Raw genomic sequence first — 22,118 nt, forward strand, 5'->3', positions numbered from 1 at the left:
TGTCCGTGTTAATGTGAAGCTTCCGTTCATAAAAGTAATTGGATCACATTTTCGTACACTATTTTATATATTTTTATATTTCACATAGATATATTTATACGTGTATAAACATGTTAAGTTCGACTTGAAAATCTGCGAGTGAAAGCGCATGTAACGGTTCTTAATCGTGAAAGTAGCAAAGGATTTGCACGATACAGGAGGTCCGTGTTAATTTTCGTGGGCGTTAGAAGAAAATAGGTAAAAGGTGGGCAAGAGATTGAAACCGATTGCTACAGCTCCTGTTATCCTTTACGATCGTAATTACGATAGTTTCTTTTTTTCTTTGTTGTATGAGACATTTTTACCAGAACGTCTAGTTTTACTTCTGCGGTACCTGACTTTGTGTGCACTATATCGGGTTCGTAATGAGCATCGTCATAGACTGCAATATTATTATTGGTACGTGGCTTCGGCGTTGACCTCTCCCATGAAAATAGGAGATTCCGTTCATGCCCGTACATGCACAAGCTTGCATGCATGTGATAATTGTCAATGGAATAATACTTGCCGAAAATGTTCGGCAAACCAACGTTTTACGCAATGCACTTGCTTGCAGTCCATCTATTAACCGTAGATCGTTAATTAACGTGGTCGCATTGGCAATTGCAATTGGCCAATGATTTGCCGGATTAATTATCCCCTATGATAGGCAAACTGGCCAGACCTTCGCGGCTTGATGCTGTATTGAACTCGTGGTATGCGGAAGTTGGGCATCTATCGGAAAAGTGAATTAGGTAACCAGAATTTTGTTAGGAACATCATATTCGAATAATTCCAAAAGTCGAACTTGTACAATTTAAAAAAAAATTAAAAAAAAATTTCAACGGAATTAGGTGCGTAATAATTGTCTATCGTTATTTATGTAACGCAAATATCTTTTTGCCAACGCTTATACTTTTGAATTAAAACGGTAGAGAATGAAAAATTTCGATGTGATTTTTAACGCAACTGTGTCAGGGTAATCTCTCCGTTACACTCGGTGTACTCTACAAAGAGCCCGTCCGCTCTCAAGTTTTAACAAAGCTGCTCGCAGCATTAATAAAACTAAGGAACTGCCGTCGATTCCGCGATTATACCAACAAGGAATAAAACTTCGTCGCTTAAAGTCCAAGTTGAACGGTTCAAAAAGACCATTCGTCCCTCGATACCATCGCTTATAAAAACTCGTCTAGTTAGTACAGAACAGTGTTTGGTTTGCTTAAAACTCGGAACATCCTGTTAGTTCCTTAGCGATGAAAAATTTAAATCAAACCGTGATGATTGATTTCGTTCATATCGAGGATGATTTGCATTCTTCCGCAAATATATACGATTGTTCTTTCACCGGCTATTAAGTACGTCGTTTTGAGGTATCTCGGTGGTCCTTGAAGGATGGCAGAGACGGCGGAGAGGGGAAATTATGAGGGTGGCGGACAGGAAAATCTCTCACAACTCGTGGGACAGAGCAAACGGACGGTAATGTCCCGCGGTCGGACAGAAATGAAATTCCAGTGATATAACCGTTCGAATTCACGGACAATCGGTAGAGAGGAGGGACGTAGAACAGTAAATCCTACCGATAAATGGCCGACACCGCTTCTTCTATCCCGAGTACGTGCACCGTTTCTTCCCTTGTGCCCACGTATGCTTCTTTTCTTCGAAGCCACGTACGAAGACGATGATCCTTTTTGCTCGCCGACCGATGACAACGGTTTTCAGTTCCTTCGCCGATGGCATTGCTTTTTTTTCTCGTCTCTGTGGCCTGACGTAAGGTTGATTATGGAATATGGATTTCTGACGAGAAGCACATACGTGCTGGAAAGGATCGAGATAACGCCGGTGCGAAAATATGCAAGGGAAACAATAATACGAGGGTTGAAAGGGAGCGATATTGTTGAGAAGAGAAAATTGGAGGTTACGAAATATATACCAGGCAAAGGAAGCTTTGAAATTAGGGACTATCGAGAGAGGAAAATTGGAAATTACGAAATACCGGGGCAGATTAGAAATTAGGGAAAATTATGCTGCTGTAAATAAACTATTTAGAATTTGAAAAACATCTATGTACATAGAGGATTTGTGAGCAGGGAAAATTGGAAATTTTAAAGTTAAAAAAATTCTGTAAGTTTTGCAGTAGTTTGCCGCTATAGATAATTTATTTAAGACTCGAGGGGCATCGGTGTACATGCAATGTTTCTACAAATGAGTCGAAATTTTGATTGTCAATTATTTATATACTTCTTGAAAAAGAAAAAGAAGGATCTGTATAATCTCATGTTCGGAAAGATGGTTCTAAATAGTTTAGAGTGATCATTTATTTTACGACAGCTCCTTTCATGATACAATGTAGAGTTTGTATTATCAAGATTACATATATACATAAACATTTAAACGCTTTTATGAAATAAAGAAGAAAATACGGTCAAATCCATTTTTACCCATTTATCGATATTGACAGACGTTATTAACCTGCAACATCATTCCGTACAATCCATTTTTTGCCGTCAATAACGCGTTGTCATATAATAACGATAAATCATTTAATTAAACGTCGGAATAATTAATCAGTTAATTTATTTGGATATTAAACAATTTCGAAATATAAACAGACTTTTAACGTCGATGATGATTAAAATACGCTGAATTATGTTATGCATGAAAATAACGGTGCTACCGTATTTCGTTATTATATACTTATGTCGTATAAATTTATATGCTATATTTAATTTGTATGAATTTGATATGATTTTATTCTCTGTTTTTCGTACACGAAGCTCATATCCGCGATTCCTATCAACTGTTCTGCGTTTAATATTTACCTTGGATATTTCAGTCGTAAATTACTCTCTGGTTCCCAAGCAGGCTTCATGGTTTCCTTTAATATCAATTCCTATATATTAAAATTCACGTAATAATTACTCTTCTTAATTGCTGAAAAAACACAACATGCTCCATTAAAAAATTTAATATGAAACTCAGATCAAAGGAAAATATTGTATTTACGTATAATTACGATAGTTAGACAACCGGCGCAATACCTTTCCAATTGCAAAGCATCCACGCTTATCTTATATAATTTCATCAATTTTCTCCACTTTTTTACGAGATTACTCGATTTGCCAAACGAGTTTCTTACATAAAAATCCGACCTATTACGGCATCATTTGTAACATATACTCAAAGTGATTTGCCCGCAATTTTTCTCCACTTTCCGTTCGGTTAGACATGCGGCGTTCCCGTTTCATCCTTTGTGTCCCCTTCTTCCGGCAGAAGAGGCGCGTGTGTGCGTGGATAATCGATGGCAAGAGGCCGCGGGGAAACGAGACCACCAAGATTCAGATTTAACCTAATTTGCTGAACAAATTGCTCTGTCCCTCGTGATTGGCCGTGGCTCTCGGTGCGTCTGGCGAGAGTGGAACGTGGCGTGGAAAAGGGTGAAAGCACACAGCGGTTTCCGGATGTGCTCGACGTGTCGTGAATCGTCCGCGAATCAAAGCGAATTTATGCTTTGCAAATGGTGACGTGCGAACAGCCAGTCGAGCGTAATTCAGAAGTATCGACGGCGCGCTGGACAATGGAGATTTAATACCTCGACATCGTGTATATGTATTCTGTCGTGGTACGGCGATCGATGTGGCGAAGACATCGAATCTGTTCCGTTCAGATCCGAGTCCTTCGCCAGACATGTTTGTGCACTGAACGAATTACAATTCGGTCGTATCGGAATAGTTTTTATAATATTAGAGCAGTGGAAAATAAATGACCGATCGACGTTCACAATTTAAACCTTTGCAGTACGGACCTGCCTCCTGACCATGATTGATGACTCGTCGGCGTTGCTTGATATCGTATTAATCTTTAGCTTAATTTAATCGGTATTAATGTCATGGATATTACATTAATATTTAGAGTAAATGAAAAGAGTAAATGTATTAAAGCTGTTTTATAATTTTCATATTTAATACTTCGTATTTAATGTGCGCAGATACTTTCATAAGTCGTAGTCAGACATATCAGAGCTGAATCAGTGTAATTCATTCGTGTAACATTTTTCGTTTACTATGAAACTTAGAAGCTCGTTTATTTTATTCGCAATAGATTCGAAGCTTAAAACAACGTATTTTTCGAAGATGTTGATTTTCATAATTTTCCTAGGAAAGTTTGTCCGCTGTAATTAATCGTCTGAATATTTAAAAGCGTAATGTTAATCTAGGAAGAAGTTTGAATAATAGGCAGAAAGTAACAGAAACGTATCATTGAATTTAATTAATTACCTCGTAATAATTCGTTAAAACAAAAGCGAACGTTATGGCGCGTACCGGTGAAACTCTTTATTAAGGGAGAAATTTATTTAAAGATATTAAAATTCATAATTTCATCCCGAATACATTTCAAACGTTATTCCAGATAATTTCATCTTACTCGCAATATCGAAATTATTAAAAAGTAATCGCTAATCGCTACGATAATTACATAGCGAACACGGTCTTATTCCAATCAATCATTTATTTCCCATCAACATTTCATTTCTATATTTCTTATACGTACGATTCATGTATCTCTGTTGAAGGTATTAGGCTATGACATATACATAAATGAAATAATATGGATAGATTATGTCATGCGTTGACTTTTTCATGAGCGATCCTAACATGTCTGTAACAATACTTTCGCTCACCGCAATTAGTATCTATATTCTTGAAGCACGTAAAAATGTCAAGGACCTTTCGAGGTTACATACGGCCGCATTGAGCGTTCTCGATTGCTCGAGAAAATCAATATTTATGTATAACTAGGAAGACGGTTGGGAAACAGGCCGATATGTATCCAAATGAGATCATATCGACACTCGTATTTTTATTTCGTATAATATTTATCTTTATGCAACAGAATCTCCCTAAACTCGTTCCCCATAGATCAATTATCTTCTTTTCCTTTTTCTTTTTTTTTTTTTTTTTCAAGACATCAATATATCGAAACGATACATCAAAACATTTTTATTCCATTTTATTTTGCATTTAGTTTCACCGATATCTTTATATTATATTTTACAGTTGCTATATTTCACGCTTATTCATCTTCGTATTCTTCTATCGATTACGTTATACATACATATATCGACAATGGATTTTCAGCAATAGACGATAAACAAGATGAATGACAGCAAATCCTTCACCAGTCAGTTGATTAACGTCTTGCGTCAGAACTCGTTCCTTTTATGGCTTCTGTACGGGTGAACCGATACAAGCTTGTTTTCCAAGTTCGCTTCGAAAGGCAATACTCTTGGTCATGTTTTTCAGAGGCGTTAACTAATTTTGCGAGGAAGAAGAGAGGCTTAAATGGTGGAAATCAGCCAACGTTTGAGCCTTGGTTACGACCTCTAGCTCTATAAAATCCGAAACGATCGGAAACGTCAGTAACCGACAAACTTCTTGCCTAGTTAACTGTCTTCGAAAACACTGGATGAACGTGGCTGATGACAAGTTGTAAGTTTGACCGACTGACCCATTGTCATTGTTACACTCGGATGTAGCAGAGTTTCGTCGAAACTGATTGATATTGTGCACGGTTTGTGCTAATATGTATTCCTTAAGACCAGCTTTGTTCGCTGTTTCAACGTTGACACACAAAATAGGATTGCAGTTTAATCGAGATAAAGTCGAAGTTGAATTTAGTACAAAATCTAACTCTTATTGACTTAGCGAAGTATTTATATATACGTGCGTCATAGTGTAGCGTGATTGATCAATTTAGAATCAATGAAGGAAATAATTGAAAAGCTTCCTGAAAAAGAGATCTATAGGTCAATGGTAAATATACACAGGAGTGGAGCGTGTTTTTTAATCAAATGGTCGAATCATTATAGAATTTTTATTTCCTTGGTACATACAGAATTATCAATACAAATGTAAAATATGTAAATATAAAATATAGAAATTATCGATTTAAACGTGTCCTGGCTAAACTAATCGAAACGATTGTTTCTGCAATTAATGAAAATATGCAACTGTTTTTGATAACACGAATGCTTACTTTTACCAAGAACTTGTACTTATTCTTCTCATATTGCTTTAATTCTACTTAATTAGGTGTAACGTATATGCATGTTAAAAGTCGCAATCTGAACGCAATTCGTTATTTTGTCTTACGTATGCTTTTCCCAGAAAGCTGTTCGATCATTGAATTAAAGGATTTGAGCAGCGGATGAAATATTGATTCGCAAGAAATGAGTTTTATTGTAGAGGGTGATGGTTTGGCATACTCGAAGGGGTTGATTTATGGAGTGACCCATAGGGTTTACGAATTCTGGGGCCTAGGGCTATCATGCGTCAGAACGTAATACACTTTTCTGATTTATTCCGTTCGAAAGGAATAAAAGGATCGATATCCTGTCGATACGATTCGAAGTCGGAAGAAGACGAGAAGTTACTGGCTTCGCGGCGAAGTCAATTAACTCCTTTGATTATGGTGCTCAAATAGAATCCCGGACGGCCGCGCGAACGGGAACGCTTTTCATTTACGTTTAAATGAGTTTAATTAAATGAAATTGATACTCCTTTTTCGCCGTACAGGTTTCATGTAGCATGATACTCTATCCGTGAGAACGTATGACAGAGGTGGAAAGCGAACGCTGTTATAGAACTGTCTAGATATTTGAAATTCAAACTGAACGACACTCGATTATCGCGCTAATACTTTGAATATTCGAATAAGCACAGGATAATTTCATATTTGAATGATTGGTCCGTGTGATTGGAAATTTGCTTATATTCAGATTATTCGAGATGAAACGAATAACATGAATTCTCCGATATGCTCGATCGGTTTTGGAACAGTTGAAAGATTTGAAGTGATAACGAGAATGCTTATTGGTGTTATGGATAATGAGTTTTCATTCTTCAGGCACAGCAGCATGTTGATTCGTATCGTTACTCTAAGAAATCGTTTTCTCTCGCAGGTACGTATAGTAAAATAAAATTGGAGAATTGACAGCGAACGCTTTAGAAGATTATTTCTGCATACCAAGATTTTTTTTGCAGTTTTTATATCAAGCACCGAATATACATTTTCGAAATTTCTTTCATAAGAAACAAATTGTAATACCTCCGGTATCTATAATAATTTAAAAAAGAAAAATGTGAAATTTAATCTCACTAATTCTCGTGCTATACTGCAAAAGAGTTAAATTAATCGAATATATATTGCGTAGACATATTTCGTACATTAAAACTTCATACTGTGCAAATGTACTACAAAGGGACTCGACTGATTGTTTTAATTCGAGTAGCTTCAGCAGAAGCGAGCCAGTCGAGCTTTGAAACCGCTTAAATTATTCATATGGATCCAATCTTGTCAAGCTTTTTCAAATAATCAGAGTACGCGGCCCGGCATTCGAATTATTCAGATTCGTTCAAATATCCGAGTTGAGTTTAGTGGAAACCCATATGCTGTAAATATCGGTAACCTTCTGAGAACATTATGCAAGTGTTTCTAAAGTAAAGAACACGTAGTACAAGGGGATCGAAATCCTGAACCAAAAAGTAAACCGTTCCGAGATTGAAGGAGATGAGCCGTAGTGGTTGTATTTACTTGGTTCCGCGCGAATAAGATAATATCTTTACGTCATTAGCGATCCCTTTGAAGTAGGTCAGTCCAATTATTCAGCCAGAAAGCATTCGTTTCGGCAAATAAGCTTATTATTCGGTGAATAAGCGTTACGCGAAATATTCAGCGACGCTGTTCTCCATCGCGGCGTATCAGATATTTATCGTTAACTGCGAAATCGTGCCAGTATCAACAGCGAAACTATACACGGTGGATTATTAAAAGGATACACTGCGGCCACGGTAATGGCCAAAGGGTGGACGAACTCTCTGGAGGTTTAAATAGAAGTCAAACAGAAACTCGTGGCCGGAGGTCGCGTCTTCGTTCTCAAAGTGGTCTCTAATTTGATAAAATTGGACGTTGCTAAAGGATCGCTGCGGGGAAAGCTTTAAAACAAGACCGAACATCAACCGTGACGTGTTTTTTCTTCTTTTTTCTTTACCATAATGAGAAAAAAATGATTTTAATTGCCCCTTTTTAAAACCATCGCTATAATCGGAAAGAGAAATTCTTTTATCCATCCCGTCGATATTATTAATTAACGTCATTTTCACTTGACTAAGCTCGGTCTCTCGCGCGTCAAAATATAATAAGAGTCTCTCGACGTTGTCGATAAACATTGCATTCCTCTCACAGAACCGTCTGTCCCCGGACGTGGAAAATTCTCGATGAGAATCGGCCTCTAGCCGCGCTCGTATCTATCATTACAGGAAAACTGGAAGCATCGAGAACCGTCTAAATGGCTGGTATCGAATGACTATCGAAATCTCGGGTCGTGATCATCCAGAGTAGATAGGGTCACTCGAGAATTCGAACTACGGCCACAATTGTTTCTCTCTCTCTCTCTCCCTACCCTTCCACTTTGGTTCCGCTAATCGAATCAAATTGAATTTCCATCCTGTTCGTCTCTTCGTTCTCCGTGGCTTCTGATGCTCATTCGTCGTATCTGCTACCGGGCAGTCAATAAAAATGAACGATCGATTTGGTTAAGTATCCCTCCTTCGAGTAAGATTATATAGAGAAAGGGACGAAACGAAGAACGACCCTTGATTTCGATGGAGATTCAAGCCGAGCCACTTGTAATCCATAACCAAGGAAAGGGCACAAGATATTCGTGTAACAAGCTTCCCACGGTGCGTTCGTTCCGCATCGGCAATAGGGCAAAACAGACGAGTGCTTTCCGGTGGAAAACAATGATGGAAGTACAAAGGAGGTCAGAGACGCATTTGGCGGACGTCAGCTTTATTATTCCTCCCAGTAGCAGAAGATCTGAAGCAGCGGAAGCTGATTGATCGCAATCAGAATTTCCATTGCGCGGCTCGGCCGGGTTAAGCGTGTTCTCGCAATGGCACAGAGAGATGCATCCAGGGAGTGGGAGAGAGAGAGAGAGAGAGGGTGGAGTAGATCCTCGGAGAGGTGACGGCTACGAAATTTTAACCCTGAATACACCGGTAACTTGGATGCAAATAAAAATGCATAAACATGCACGGAGTGAGATACGATATCGGAGACGAACGGATGGCGCGTCTGAAATTTCGGGGCAATATTGAAAATTAAAATTCTAGCGTGATATTTGTTACCGGCGGATTCGAAAGGCTTTTTAATATTTACGCGAGTCTCGCGAGCTATCGGGCACGTTGTAGCGCGTGAACGTTACGAAGGAGAAATTGACGAAACGCGCCAAGTAACTTGCTACAGAAACCCGTAACTTTCACAGAGAAGTAGAGGAAGAGGGTAAGAAGAAAAAAGCAAAGAAGTTGCGTTCAGAAATGTGAGAAATTGTCGACATGAATGGGTCATTGCGTTCCTGATTGACGAGTTAGGAGGAGCCATCTAGTATCGACTTGTCTTGTATTACAAATTCAGCCGGGTGCCGTAGTTTGCGAAATGAAAAAAGTCCCGTGACACTTTTCAAATGCATCCACCTTCTCTATCGTCGATAGCAGTTAGGATGAAACGTGTCAAGATCATGATAGAGGTAAAAGAGAAACGATAGCGATCGTTTTACCGTTGAAAGACTAGAGAATATATGCGGTACACGTCTGACCATAATCGGAACGTTTCTACTATCTTCTTGAAACACGAAGCGAGGGACACGGCGAGCGACGCGAAGGGACGATCGAAAAGATTTTTCTGATACTCGAAACCCACTGACCCTCTGCCTTTTTATTTCGACTCGTTCGTTCCAGTCCGCCTTTGCACCGTCGACATAATTCCTACGATTGGCCGGATGCCTTTGTCTTGCTCTTTACGAGGGAACCTATTGCTAACCAGAAAATATCAAACGCCATCTAAATTTATTTAAACGCGTGACGAGAATGTTGATCGAATTAAAAAGCTAATTACTAAGAGCCAGACGATGGTAATTGTTAACGGAATAACTAGTTCGAAGCGCAATCTGGCGCTCTCGATTACCAGTATCAGAGAACAATTCGCTCTTAGTCACCTTTCGGAGCAACGCCTCGAGGAAGAAAAAAAAGCTGGGCAAAGTTTCGTGGAAATCAATCGAAGAAAGAGCATCCCGATGAATCGGACTTTCGTCAAAGAATCGAACTCGGATTATGCGCGAACAATCCGCGAGCGTGACAACGAGAAAGAAGAAAGCAGGTGAAAGAAAGGAAAAGAACTAGAGTGGATAAGAGAAGAGAAGAAAAAAGGAGAGCGAGAAAACGAAACTTTCAATAGACGTTGGACGTTGGATCCACAATTATCCGTATCGAAAATCGATCGGCAGGGGCCACTTTCGTGGCCCCGTAGAAAAGCCAGAGCGGCAGCATAAAAGGAGGGGGAGAGGTGAGAAGGAGGGGCAGGGGCGAAAGTGCAAGAAACAGGCGAGAGAAATAGAGTGAAAGGGGTTGACAGCCCTGGCGGAGAAGACGAGACAGAGAAGGAAGGTGCGCGTAGAGGAATTTTTGGGCAGCAGTCGGCCTCGTTATGCTAGAAAATCTGAAATCGATTGGAGGGAACCCGGCCCGTGTCGGGGCGTCTGCGCGACGCAGACATCGACGCAGACGCCGAGGTTGCTCGCCAGGTCGATAGCGGAGCCCTGGTTAAACTCTGCGAACGAACTTTGCCGATGGTCCGTGAGGAAAAGAGGCGTAGGTTGGCGAGAAGAAGACGAGAGGATCGGTGTCGGGCGACAAGGATAAAAGCAAACAGCCGAGAATCGACTGTTGGATCCTTCAGACTTTCTACCGAGGACCAGCATTGCGTCGATGAATTAATTACCGACAGTCCTCGGGCCCCCGCTTAATACCGCCTTCTGCCAGCCAAATTAGATCGTCGCGTCGTCGAGCGTCCATCAGTAGATCGCCTATTTCCGGGATCCTTTTATCGGCTATTTGTCTTCGGTCACAAAGATTCCAGATCTCGCTTGTTTTCCCTCTTTCCAATTTTTTTTGTACAAAATTTCTTCTAATAAGAAATTTAAATTATTTATAATAGATTTCCCCTTGTTAACGGAAGATGGTTAGTTCGTACGATGTTTGGTTAATATTATCGTGGCTGAAATTGGGCTATCAGGGCTTACTGTTTGGTACTTTGGTACTTGGAACTTTCAATGTTTAAAAGGCATCCTACGTATATTATCATTACGAAAATAATATAACGATATATGACTATGATAGCACATTTATATTATACGAGATGGGATCGTACATACATCTGAGCTTCACGTATCTGAATATGTGTGTCTAATTTTTTCTGCGAAGCATCGTCAACGGAAAATTATATAAAATACTCGTGATGAAGGTATTTCATAAATCTAACAATAATCCACATTATTCAAACTATCTATTATCCGTGGCGTACTATTATCTCGCTGCAAAAATCAATAAGCCTGACCTTTTGGTGAAAAGCAATTTCATGGGAATAATTTCAAGTTATTAGATAACTCTCCACTTTTGACTTACTCTCGCACAAGGGATCACATTCTTCTCCGTTGCCAGGCCATCCTATATTATCGTAATGCTATATTACTACGCTGCTGCATTACCACAATATATCACATATACCATTCTACTAATAGCAGTTTCTTCATCCCCGACATTCGGCTTGTTCCTCTAAATTGTCCAGAAATGTGGTCCCGTAATTGTTTCGAACATCGCGCTTGCTAAAGTACCAAACAAATATCGCGCGAATTGTCCCAAGATGTTTTACGGGAACGCCTTATGGTATAATAAACTCGAGGAACAACAGCAGTAAGATAACGGAGGCCGGTACTTGAGGGTATTCCCCCGGCAACCATTGTAATTGATAACGCAAGGGAAGTGATCAGTATTTGAAATGTTATCCGTCTCCGAAGCCCCCGAAAGGTAATTGAAAAAAGGGAAAAGTCCCAGCTTGACAGCGGAGACGAAGGGAAATGTTATCCGCATCGGTATTCGACCGAGATAGTATTTGTTCAATTAAACGGAAGCTCGTAAGGAAATATATGTAAGTTGAGCATGGAAGGAGGTCAATCCGGGAATCAAACTCGAATAACCGAGAAACGATTGATCGTAGAACGAATGCGTGTACACATTTCCGTTTAGAAACAATTTTTCTTTTTCATCGAAGTGGATCGATAGCGGGCGAATTGGAAAAAATGCGCGAATAATTTGAGAACGTACGGTAATCATTAATACTAGGATTACGATGAAAATGTAAAATTTGTGTCGAAGAGACGGGATTGGAAAAATATTTAAATATATGAAACGTATGAAAAGCTACAAACCAATATCCATACATCGTTCTAAACATTATGTAAATCTTCGAAAAATACATTCTTGTAAATAATGAATATCTAGAAAGTTTCTGTGTAGAATTTTTAATTGGTCATTTCTACTATTTTGACAGTTTTCTGATTAACTCGTCATTTAGATCGCCAATTTGCTGGATATAATTTTTATATTTAGAGACATCAGATCTCCGTGGCATTTCCCTTAAAAATAAATATCGTATATCTACGTATAGAGGAGACAAAACCGGCCTAATTGAAATTGACGTTGCTTTTGCTATTTATTTCTTAATTTTTAGATTACGAAAGTTTCCATTTAAGTGAGAAACAAAAATATTTCAGAGCAATATCACTCTGTAAATTAACGAAGACACTATTTTTGCTGCACGCCGGTACAGATACAATACATAAAATACATCTTTTAGAATATAAAAAATTGAAAGCGAAAATTTATTTTGGAATAAACCCGCTTTATTCTTCATTTTACATTTTCTACACTTAACTTTTATGTACAATTTGATATGATATTTCCATTAATTTTAATTGGTACGACGATTACTAACTCGATTTTATATTTGACGTATAAAGCAATTTCTAATAAAACATGAAACTCGACTTCTAAATTTCTGGACTAATTTAGTCAACAATATTGGAGAAATGTCATCCTATTATTATTGTCAGATCAGAAATATAGCAACGTCACGAAAATACTTAGAAACAAAATAAGAACAGAACATAAAGATTCGAATTTGTAAAATAGACAAATTATATGAATTTTTAATATCGTAGCGGGTATTTTTTTGCGAATACTGTTCTTAACCGATTGCCTTTCTTCTATGTTACGACACAATATAAGATATTTGCCAGGAGCTATAAGAAGGATCGAGAAACGAACGAGTAGAGACCTTGTTATATTGGTACAAATTCAAAATCTAGCAACCCCAAGTTTCTTACAACAAAGTCTTGGGCGTGATTTATCTCGAGTCCGCAAAATAGTTTGTTCTGCACGTCTTGGGAATCATGAACTCGACGTTACTGCATTGGGTTTCCAGAGTCGCTTGCTGACGTGCTTAGTCCGATTCTCAATCAGGGATTTATACTTGCTGTTCGTATGCGCATCAAAAGCAGTTACTTGCAAGAACTAGCAACACAACATCGACTCAACATTTATTTTTCTGCTTATTATAGTCTGCGGCGGAATACGAAAACTGTTACGTACAAGACGACTGATAAATATACAGCAGCGGGCAACAGGAAGTTTCAATATACAATACCAGCATATAGAGAGAGAGAGAAAGAGAGAGAAAGAGAGAGAGAGAGAGAGACATATGTAAGCGCCATAATTTTATAAAATAGAATTTTATTTGACAGAAGCGATGAATAACTGTGGTATCTGTACTATACAGAAACAAAATTCATGTTTCACCAGCTCCATGCAAGATTAAATCTTTCGAGTTAATGTTTCCATTTCTGAAGAAGTAAATTAACATTCAATTGATATTATGATTAAGAAATTTTTCGGAGGAAATGAAGTTGATTAGTTTGGTTCCTAAATGTGTTAGATAGTAAAAAATTTCTGATACAGAAATTACTATATCCTATATATTATTTCCTATATATTAGGTAATATATATATAAATATTACTAGTAACATTCTTTAACTTTCTTTCTGATAGGATATTGAATAAATATACTTAAAATGTTATTTTGTTGAGAAATATTAAAAAAAAAGTATTGAAAAGTTCAGATCAAATCTTTATAACGAAATGAAAATTAACTTCTTGTTATCCATTTGACGTATTGTAAAGGAGTAGAAAATTGTTTAAATCTGTTGGCAACCTTATTGTCCTCGTTTAGAAGAAATTCCGATGTGATTCACCGAGCAACTTCAAACAGTTCAAATTGTATTACTTCAATGGCTGAGAAGAAGACAGGAAAGATTGTACTTTTGAAACAACGTTAATGAACTGGACTCGATAAACTTTTCTTATCGGTTTTCAAGTCGTAAATTCTTATGGTAATTATTAGTTGATTCGAAAAGTCGAATATATTACATCGAACAAATTTCGCAACTTTTATCCGATATATAAACGTGTAATCGTACAGAGTTCCACGTAACTGGAATCTTAAGCAAACTCTTGAATCACAAAGCCACAAATTATTTGCTTTAAACGTTTACCGTCGATTTTGTTCCGTTTTATTCTATTGATTATATATTTCTGTTGATTCACGTTATATGCTTACGAATAAGTTTCATATGGAATTTTATTTGCACATCGCAAAATTTTGCACACGTTGAAAGTTGCTTACAAAATCTGATTTTTATTTATATTTCGCATTCGAGTCAGCATCGTTACGCGTATCATAAAAATACATGTCGACACCGATACGGGACGTACCCAGCGACCGTGTTCAAATAAAAAATATTCAGATTTATCAATAGACTGCGTATATTTATGCAAATTCATATTTTATATGAAAATAAAAATGCAAATATCATATCATACTCTAATGAGTGAAAATAAATGTCCGCAGCCTTATCGAATACAAGTATTGTTTAGCGATGTCTAATTTATGATACAAAGGTTGACGATTTGCTTAGAATCGAACTTCGAGGTATAAAATTCCTCAGTGACCCGATACACTTTTAATTCACGTAGATATTCAAAATTTCACAAAAACCCGGAATCCAAGATCTTTCTAGTATCAAACATTCGACGTATCAAGCTGCCAATAATCCATCACTGTATTTCGATCCATATTAGTATCTAGAATTTCATAGGAATTGAAAAAATTGCACATTGATGTTCGTCGCAATTTTTGCAGAAAATGAAACGTTTGAAAGTAGCGTTAAAGAGAAATCGTGGCGACGAAGAGAAAGCCGAAGATCGAACAAAACTCCGCATACGGTGAAACGAAACGGTGGCCGAGATCTGCAACGACCCACTGAGCGTCCCGTTCCAAGGACAAGTGGAAGAAGATCGGTCAGGTAGGAAGTACTTTTTAAGAGATTCAAGGGCTTGGGGATACTCCGGAGAGCTCGAGTATCAGTTTCACCGTACTCTTATGAGAAAATCGATGTCGACATCGAGCCGGCCCGATGCGTCCACGATGACGAGAGTAGCGCGGTGCAGTCAGGTAAAGTGGGATATAAGAAGAATCGGGATAAGGTCCCGGTCGAGAGTAGTGGTGGCCGGATCGACGTCTTTCGAGACTTCGAATCCCGTGGAAAACCTCTGCTCGATAACGCTATAAATCTGCTCGAACACAAACGATGCTCTGCCTTGCCGCGCTCTAAGGTTTTACCTTAAGCCACGATCGATCGAACCAAGTGACAAACGTCGTTGAATAAATTCGTTCCTGGCCGTGGATCTTCTTTCCTACCTTTGCTATACCTTCCGAACCTACTGTGTGGACGTTTCGAGCGAAGCTACGCCGTTCGGTACCTCGTCGATTTAACCACATCGATGTGTTTACCGTAACCGGCACGGCGACGAGAACACCGGCAAATGCATCGGGAAGTATGTCCTACTTTACGGATGCATACCATATTGATTCGCGTTCGAAAATTCGCTCTGCGTACGTGCTCACCGATTTGTAGTACCGTAGAAAAGTGTCACTTATTGAGAACGGGAGAGCGTCTTTCCGGTTGATGCAGTCGCGAACACTGTTTCACTGGATGTCTAAATTATGTTAATATAGACGGTGCTGTAGTTGGGGTATTGGCGTTCGAATTAAATTATGGTATCCTGGATTTTGCAGGAGTAATTCTTCGGCATCATAGATAATTTTTTGAATTCGTATCTGGACGATAGAAGGTTATAAAAAAAAATTGTAATTTTAGAAAATGTAGTTATATTTGGTGAGAGCAACGAATAGATATAATATATGCTTTAAAAATGGACCGTTATCAACATTGAAGAAAATATGTCTGATACATCATAGTGTACCAATTTTGAAACTTCTCTTTCTGCATAATTTTTGTTCACATCATGGGTCGTTGATTACCAATCAAGTGCTTTTTACTTAGCTGAGAAGTTAATGGCAGTGTTCCCCATTTCTATTGATATTGTTTCTATGCTTTTTTATTTCCCTACAGAAGAAGAGCCAAAAAACAGGGATTTCTTGCATCTTCAAGTGGAACACTTAGGCTGCAACAGACTTAGCGATTCTTAGACTGCTACGATGTCAGTTTTGTCAAAGGAGATTCTATTATTTGTAGATATTAAGTCTGGAATAGTCGTAGCAGCGTAGGAGCAGGCCGTGAAAGTCACAAGTTCTTAATGGTTCGTTCGTACCAGCAAAGACGTTGAGAAAATATTACCTACGTTGTAAGAAGCTAACAAGCGCATTATGTGATTCTTTCTTCCCCTCACAATAGAACGGAGAAAGAATATCGAATCAATGTAAGAAAATGTTGATTTTCATGAAACGCTAGTGGAATTTGAAGAAAATGCTGAAAGAGCAACGCAGGAATTGTAGTATAAGGTAGTTGTCGGTAAAAAGCTGCTAGCTAAATATTGTGTGTGTGTGTGCTTTTGAGAAAAGAAAATGAGTTCTTTGCGCGATCGATTCTCTCTAATCGCTTCGTGTTTAATATATCCCCGGATATGAAACGGACCTATTCGCTTCTTTCGACCATAGCAAGATTTCTCTTTAATGGAAAGGCCACCGACCGGAAAGGCAGAGAGATTTTAATGCGAACGTACATAAGCGGCACACTAACTGCAGCACGAATGATTTCTCTGTTTATGTACTCTTAAGAGCTTTGCCATAAAAGTAGAGAGTGCTCTTAAAGGTTCGCTTGCCTGCGTACATACATGGTACAGCCGATTTGTCAAGATTCTGTCTTTCACGGCTACGAGCTTATCGAATCGACCTTCGCACACTGAGATCAAAGAGGGAACTTCAATTCGCGATTTACGTACAGAAATACATGGAAAATTATGTTCGACTTCGAGCGTCTTGCTTACAATGACGTTTCCGACCTCGGTTATATTTATATTTGGAACTTTATCGCTTTTAAGTTTCTATAATTAATGAAAGATAAATTCTATCGCAGCAATTGCAAGAATAAAATACCGCGGAGATAAGAATTTAGTATTAATGTTTATTGCAAGCGAGTGAATTTCAGATGTGAAAGATCCATAATCTACTGCTCGAAATTAGAATGAAAGAAGAATACATTGTTGTCCAAGATTTGAAAGGAACGTAATCGAATAAGACACGAGAATGCCTGAATTGTATAAAGGAGATTCTAAAATAGACGAACAGAGAATTCGTGGTTATTAGAATGGGTTACTATCGAGTACTGATTACGAGAACTATCGTTAAATCGATAAATCGTTTTCGTTGTTAAACTGAATAAATGAGAATTACTTACTGTATTTATTTGTATTAAACTTATATTTATGTGTACATTTTAAAGCTATTCTTAGCATGCTAAACTGCCTTACAACGCTATAATTTATTCTATCCTTCGAAAACTCCTACAGCATAGAATCTGCCTAGGTATACAAGAGATTTCCTAGCAATCCATATCAATTACTTTTGCTTCAACAAGCTGGCAACTCGCGAGCAAACATCGCAAGCAAAGATTTTATTTGCAAACACATATATCCAAGAATTATTAGTCTTTAGCTGTTTCGTTTGTTGCTAGACATTGCATACTGGTAAATGCAAAAAAAAAAAAAAAAAAAACAAAGAAATAAAAGTACAAACCAAGGAATTCGTTGAGTCACGATGAAATAAAATTTATTTGACTTTTCGGTGGGTACGTACATTCTATACGTGGCTCTAGAAAAATGTAAGTCGGCTCGTAACGTTAATGTAACGTTAGATGATGCTAGCGAGGCTGAACCACTTCTTTAAAAATTCCGTAAAACTCTTGAAATATTAAGACCTCGCTAATAGACGGTCTATTTCAAAATGGGGTCGCCGCCATTAAAGTCGAACTTCAAGAATTTTGCCCCCGCGTATCTAAGTCTTCCCGTCGACTAGGGTCGCTACTATTTCAAAGTAGACGTTTACGCGACAGCTGTCGGAGACAGGGCTTGCTCATGCCCTGCAGAAGGGACGAGTTCGCTACGCTTTTTCTAGGTCTGGCTAAATTTTTGAACAGTCGTGTGTTTCAATAGACAGCGAAAGTTTCTCACTCGGAGAAAGCTTTTCTTCCATCTTTCGTTCTTTCTTCTGTTATTTCTCTCTGGCTCCTTCTGTTGTATTTTTCCTTCTCTTCGAATGATCTGCTCTAGTTTGTCCTTTCTAGCGATGGGATCAAGTTCAGCCTGTTCACTTACAAATCCGAATCAAATCCATACGTTCGCGTCATAAGATTTGTATAGTACTCATAACATACAATGGTTCGTTCACTAAATTTGTGAAATATTCGACTTTCGTAAGCTGGTTTCGAATCTGAGAACGAGTACCCGCAAGTTTCGAAAATCCACTTACTTTGATATTAGAAAGGATCGATAGTTTGTAACAAGTACTAATCGAGTCACGAGAATCAGAAAATCGTTATACGATCTATACACTCTATTTTACTGCTTGTTTTTATAACTATTTAGAAATAATATCTGATTTACAATGCTTTGTAGAAAATTACAATAGCGAATGATAAGCAACAAAAATGATTTTAAAAGAAAATGGGGAATTTCTAATAAGATGCTGATCAAGTTTCGAATCTGTTTGTCCAATGTTCAATTCTTCTTGTGAGTACTTTTATCATTTTTCACAGTACTCACGCAGAGATCGAATCTATTTGAAAGTATTTTTTCTTCGTTTCTAAAACCTTCTGAGTAATTCGAATCTACGGTGGTTATAAAAAGTATTTGTACACCATTATATTTATTACAGTATTTATATACTAATTAATTAAGTCCAAGTATATTAAGTTTTATAAGTACTACTAAGTATTAAGTACTACTCTGGTATAATATGATTGATTATAGAAATTTAATGCTACAAGGATGAAATGTGCTACTTAATTAAAAAAAGTTTCCTTGAAAAATAACGTTACATACAAATACTTTTTGTAACTACCGTCATATAGTTTGCTAATAGTCGAATCCACTTGCTACGTATTTAGGTCTAACATTAGTTTTCTGCTTTTTTCCCTCGTATTTTGATAATTGTTTCTTCTCAATGATACGTACAAGTGAATTCGTATTCATCGCATCCGGTTTTCGTCCCGGGACCATGCAATTCCGTGATAATGTAATTTCGCCGTTGGCACCCGACAACGGCGGTGGTGTAATTCGAAAGAATGTCCTTCCCGTTCGCTGCCAAACGTCTTCGTACCTCCGTTCGGATAATGTTCGCAAATTGCTCGTGCCGCAATTTCTTCCACCTGGCGGCGGTCTTTCTTCAGCCCCTCGAACTGTCGGCACTTTCCAGAAACGTACAAATACTTGTTACAATGGAGCTTGGGAGAATTGAACTTCTCACCGGATGCTATCACTTTTCGTTAAATACAATGAAATACGCGTGGAATGAAATTTCTCCTCGCTTAATTTATTCGATCCTTCCGTGTTTTTGACAACAAAAAGACCTCGTCATATCTCATTCACCTTGTGATTAATTTATGTTCGGATGATTTTGTTCGCGATTCTGATTAAATTTGCCTCGGTTTCTAAATCAGGACACGAACACTCGGTTAATCTATTACAGGTGTTCTTTTGTAAATTAGTAATTGAAAACTTTTCGTCTGTTTTTGGATAAGGCAATGAACAAACTTACGTTAGTATTCGTACTTTTAGCTAAAATAAGCCAAATAGAATATGGAATATTGAGAATTACAAGTAGTTTCTGTGCATCAAATTTTACGTAATTTAAGTTGTAATGTCTATTACTCGAAATAGGAATTTCGAACTTGTTCTGTGTTTATAGTGCTTCGAAGTAGAAGAGATGTATTTTTTAATCATTGATCTATAGATAACAGAGAAGTATATTTATTTCTATTAAAATGTATACACGTATTAAAACATGAGGACAAACATGCAGACGCATTGAAATAGTTTACACGTGTAATTTGAAATTACACACGTTAATACATGTTCAGATTGAAAACATTGTATCAACAAAGCGTGGCTACGGAATAATATGCAGTTACATTAATATGTACCGGGTTAATACACGGTAAGTCAACTGAAATTAGCAAACGTTGTTATACATTAATATATGTTTTGACTATATGTAACGTAAATGCGTGTGAATAGTTAGCACGAACATTTGGCATGAACACATATAGAAATATAAATCAGTACTCTTTAATTCAGATATAGTGGAATATTTCGTGTGTGAAACCAAACGTTGAGAAATACCTAAATAATGTTATATTATATGAACATTATCATTATGAATGCATATTGTCTTCGTTTGAGATCACGCTTCACCGCCGAAACAATAAGTGAATTCTAAAAATGAAATTCAGCTTCTTTTATGATTGGATAGACTAACGCTTCAGTTAATCCCTAGGATCAACATAAAACTTGAAAATTCTTTTCGTCTATTTGTAAAAGAATAGCTGAGATCGTTTCGCAATGTTCGATTTATAGAATAACTGGGAAGGAGGAAAATGAGAAAGAAGAGAAGGAAAAGAAAAAGATAAGGAGGAAAAGCAGCTAAGGGAAAAAGGTAAAGAAAAAAGAAAAGGCGAAGAAGATACAGAAGGAAACGAGAAAAGGACAAATATGGTCAACGAGAAACAAAGGGAATGAAACTCTCCGATTCCGGTGTTTCAGCAGAAATGAACTCGTATCCAGTTTTAAATCTGTTTTGCATGCAACCATCGTACGGTTGAAAACGACGTGCAGAATTGCCTTTTCTCCTAGAATTGTCCTTGGTGTATTATTGCGATTCGTCTTAGAATAACGTTCAGACGTTTTGAAAAATCGCTATCGTTGTCATGATCGAAATATGTTCGCTTGACTCGCTTACCTCGGTAATTCCATCTCGTTGATACCTTTCAGTAAATTGTATATAAAACCAATACGACCGTTGAAACGTGAGAAATTATTCGTTCCAGCGATTCTAATATATTTTTCCGTTTACGTATTTCCTTCGATGCAGCTATCGCGTCCAACAAGGTTCCCCGGTATCGGATTCGACAGGCAGAACCGCGTAGAAATTGGACACGCGTAAAAACGGCCGACGTGTAAGCCTGCAAGCAAACATGTTGTTCCAAGGCGAGCACGGAACAGCGTATAAAACAAGAGAAACGAAGAAAAAAGACACACATCCGCTTCCATGGAAGCCGACACGGCGTATGTGATTAAAATCCGTTGAAAGCTCTGTTTGTACGTCAAAGGTAAACTCAATCCTATTTCCCTTCCGTGAAAACAGCCAGCACCGTTAACAATTACGTGCACGGCCGCCAAGTAATTCCGTGGAAAGTCGCCGAGGTTAGAATTCTCCGCAAAATGTCTCGTTTCCTATATGCTCTGCCTTTCCTCTTCGTGTCGGTAGTCGTATTAAAGATCGTGTGTGCACTGACCGGGACTAAAATTGTAGATACGAGGTGTAGAACCTCTGTTCTACAAATATTTTTCTAAATAGGAAGGGGATGACGTCAGTTTTGTATTTACTTGTCTACTTATTTATTTATGACTAGATGACCATTTAGCATATAGAAGGATGAATATAAATAGTTAAAATTATTTATTTTTGGTATTTGAGGGTGACATATAGATTGAAGAAATGCAAATTAAAACATTTATTCACCTTAACGTTGATACGAGATAATTATTGATAGAAAAGAGGATGATACGACGAAGCA

General features: G+C 37.8%; 1 long non-coding RNA gene across 1 annotated transcript; it reads right to left on the bottom strand.

Annotated features, from left to right (window-relative positions):
• Window positions 1–2,155: 2,155 nt before the first annotated feature.
• On the bottom strand, window positions 2,156–4,178 carry LOC139986676 (uncharacterized). The gene is made up of 3 exons (XR_011799695.1): window positions 3,057–4,178; window positions 2,838–2,949; window positions 2,156–2,487 (listed from the first exon to the last, which is right to left on the bottom strand). It is a non-coding gene; the product is annotated as an uncharacterized lncRNA (long non-coding RNA).
• Window positions 4,179–22,118: the final 17,940 nt, after the last annotated feature.

This window comes from Bombus fervidus, chromosome 1, assembly GCF_041682495.2.
Source record: "Bombus fervidus isolate BK054 chromosome 1, iyBomFerv1, whole genome shotgun sequence".
Lineage (NCBI taxonomy): Eukaryota > Metazoa > Arthropoda > Insecta > Hymenoptera > Apidae > Bombus > Bombus fervidus.